Raw genomic sequence first — 3771 nt, 5'->3', positions numbered from 1 at the left:
ACTGCATTTACCATTTGGGCCAGATTAGGACAAGTGAGCTTGTGGTTAGTCTCAGGAGATTTAGTCAAACCTCAAGTCCCCTCGACTCAATGCCATATTTGTTCTTTATCTTCAGCTTATCCTCTGACTCCCTCCCATCATTCTTCCCGATCATCCTCCTAGAACACCTGTCTCTTCATCTACACTTCACATTGCACCTTGAAAACTACAAAATAGCTTTCAGTCCATTTACGGAATCTTTTTTCAGTTCTCTCTCAACCAAACCCTCTTGAAACAAAAGTTCTAAGTTATGCAGTTTTACAAAAACATGTTAGTGCTTTATGCCACATGCTTCTGATATTAGGGTTCTTATCCTTTCACATTATCCTTTTGCCATATAATGACTAGTGCTTCAGATCCAGATTAAACAAAACTCCTGTGCAGCACCTTCTATGATTTATTCAAAGCAATTTCCCACTCCCCTGTGCCCCTTCTGTAGCTTATATCTGTGTCTATGATGCCCTTACCAAGTTGTAAGGCAAACTAGTCTTGATTTCTTGTCACTGCCAAATTCCTTAAAACATACACTTTGCCTGGTACCTGACTCTATGTTAGTCATTCGGACCATTTAATTAATTTCTGCCTTTCTCATATTCAATACTACAGAAGTTAGCATTTGGCTTTGCACATATACTTAGCAGTAGTGTTGCAGAGTAGAATCATCATGTGAGCATGGTTTTAATCAGTAAATCAACAAATAATTGACAGAAAGATGTTTATCTTTCCAGCTCAGTTCGGAGGCATACAAACAATGTACTCAAAGAACTTAGGATATAACTGGGGGAAAACAAAACTGATCTGGACTAAGGTAACTAGATTCTTAATTATTAATCTCTTTTATATTTCCTCTTATCTCCTGAACTGTGTTGTCCAAAATGATAGTGTTTGGGAGATAATCACTAAGACGTATATTTATCTGTTCTACAGTTAGTACCATTGGGGAGATGAAATTTTTCTGTGCTTGGAAACCAGAATTACAGAAAGGCATACTAATGCACAGATGGGTGAGCAACTATTAGAAAAGGAAGACTTTGGGGAGCCATTAAAAACAAGAATTAATTCTGAATAGAAAAAGGAAATTACCCTAAAGGATAAGTAGAAAAGCAGCATGAGTGCTCGCTACATGAAATGAGAACATTTTAAACAAGAATTAAGGGAGCAATAAAATCCATCCTTACATTTTATTATTTTACAATCATCCTTTCTCTTTGATAATTGTAAGAATATAATCTGTAACCATTATTTAGTTCATTTATATAGAAATTTCTGGCAAAGAGTGACAGAAGACACCCAAGCAAAACTATATGGTTGGTGCCTCATTCAACCTGGAAGAGAATCTCAAGTATTTTCTGTCAAATGGGAGACTAGGAAATCCTTTTCCAGTTTCTTCTCAGGCTTCTCAAGAACTCAAGGTGATTTGCAAATGAAACCTGTGCTCTTCTCTTCTGGGTCAAGGAAAATTCCAGGGTAGATCATATAGTATATCCACTTTAAATGTTTAAGAAAAAAAAGTAAAATAACATGGATAATAGCTATGTTTTATTTATATATTTATTCAAAAATCTAGCATTTCCTAAATGTAAAGCAGCGTGCCAGCTACTAAGAATGATAAATGGGAAACTAAGAGATTAAGAATAATAGCTAACAACTACTGAGTGCTAAGAACTTTGCACGCATTATTTTAAGCCTTGTGACAGTCCTTAAAGTAGCAGTATTTTCTTATTGTCAGGTAAAGTAATTAAGCCTTCAGTTCAGTTTAGTTCAGTTCAGTCGCTCAGTCGTGTCCGACTCTTTGCGACCCCATGAATCACAGCACGCCAGGCCTCCGTGTCCATCACCAACTCCCGGAGTTCACTCAAACTCATGTCCATTGAGTCGGTGATGCCATCCAGCCATCTCATTCTCTGTCGTCCCCATCTTCTCCCGCCCCCAATCCCTCCCAGCATTAGAGTCTTTTCCAGTGAGTCAACTCTTCACATGAGGTGGCCAAAGTATTAGAGTTTCAGCTTTAGTATCAGTCCTTCCAATGAACACCCAGGATTGATCTCCTTTAGGATGGACTGGTTGGATCTCCTTGCAGTCCAAGGGACTCTCAAGAGTCTTCTCCAACATCACAGTTCAAAAGCATCAATTCTTTGGCAATCAGCTTTCTTCACAGTCCTCACATCCATACATGACCACGGGAAAAACCATAGCCTTGACTAGACGGACCTTGGTTGGCAAAGTAATGTCTCTGCTTTTTAATATGCTATCTAGGTTGGTCATAACTTTCCTTCCAAGGAGTAAGCGTCTTTTAATTTCATGGCTGCAATCAGCATCTGCAGTGATTTTGGAGCCCAAAAAATAAAGTCTGACACTGTTTCCCCATCTATTTCCCATGAAGTGATGGGACCAGATGCCGTGATCTTTGTTTTCTGAATCTTGAACTTCAAACCAACCTTTTCATTCTCCTCTTTCACATTCATCAAGAGGCTTTTGAGTTCCTCTTCACTTTCTGCCATAAGGGTGGTGTCATCTGCATATCTGAGGTTATTGATATTTCTCCCAGCAATCTTGATTCCAGCTTGTGCTTCTTCCAGCCCAGTGTTCCTCATGATGTACTCTGCATAGAAGTTAAATAAGCAGGGTGACAATATACAGCCTTGACGTACTCCTTTTCCTATTTGGAACCAGTCTGTTGTTCCATGTCCAGTTCTAACTGTTGCTTCCTGACCTGCATACAGGTTTCTCAAGAGGCAGGTCAGGTGGTCTGGTATTCCCATCTCTTTCAGAATGTTCCACAGTTGATTGTGATCCACACAGTCAAAGGCTTTGGCATAGTCAATGAAGCAGAAATAGATGTTTTTCTGGAACTCTCTTGCTTTCTCCATGATCCAGCGGATGTTGGCAATTTGATCTCTGGTGCCTCTGCCTTTTCTAAAACCTGCTTGAACATCTGGGAGTTCACGGCTCACATATTGCTGAAGCCTGGCTTGGAGAATTTTGAGCATGACTTTAATAGCGTGTGAAATGAGTGCAATTGTGTGGTAGTTTGAGCATTCTTTGGCATTGCTTTTCTTTGGGATTGGAATGAAGACTGACCTTTTCCAGTCCTGTGGCCACTGCTGAGTTTTCCAAATTTGCTGGCCTATCATCTTTCAGGATTTGAAATAGCTCAACTGGAATTCCATCACCTCCACTAGCTTTGTTCATAGTGATGCTTCCTAAGGCCCACTTGACTTCACATTCCAAGATGTCTGGTTCCAGGTGAGTGATCACGCCATCATGATTATCTTGGCCGTGAAGATCTTTTTTGTACAGTTCTTCTGTGTATTCTTGCCACCTCTTCTTAGTATCTTCTGCTTCTGTTAGGTCCATACCATTTCTGTCCTTTATCAAACCATCTTTGCATGAAATGTTCCCTTGATATCTCTAATTTTCTTGAAGAGATCTCTCGTTTTTCCTATTCTGTTGTTTTCCTCTATTTCTTTGCATTGATTGCCTTAGGAAGATTAAATAACTTCTCCAGTATCAGATTACTTACAAAGCAGTGAATTTAGGATTCAAATCCAGGGCTATCATATTACAGGGTCAAGGGAACTCATGGAAGAGATGATATTGAATTAAATACTGAAAGGTGAAAAGTGCATTAGTTAGATTATGCTAGAATATGCTGTGATATGGCTTCCTTGGTGGCTCAGTGGTAAAGAATCTGCCTGTCAATGTAGGAGACATGGGTTCAATCCCTGAGTC

This window comes from Moschus berezovskii, chromosome 14 (genome assembly GCF_049115385.1).
Source record: "Moschus berezovskii isolate FMDL1 chromosome 14, NW_MosBer_1.0, whole genome shotgun sequence".
Lineage (NCBI taxonomy): Eukaryota > Metazoa > Chordata > Mammalia > Artiodactyla > Moschidae > Moschus > Moschus berezovskii.
Note: the sequence above shows the minus strand (reverse complement) of the source record.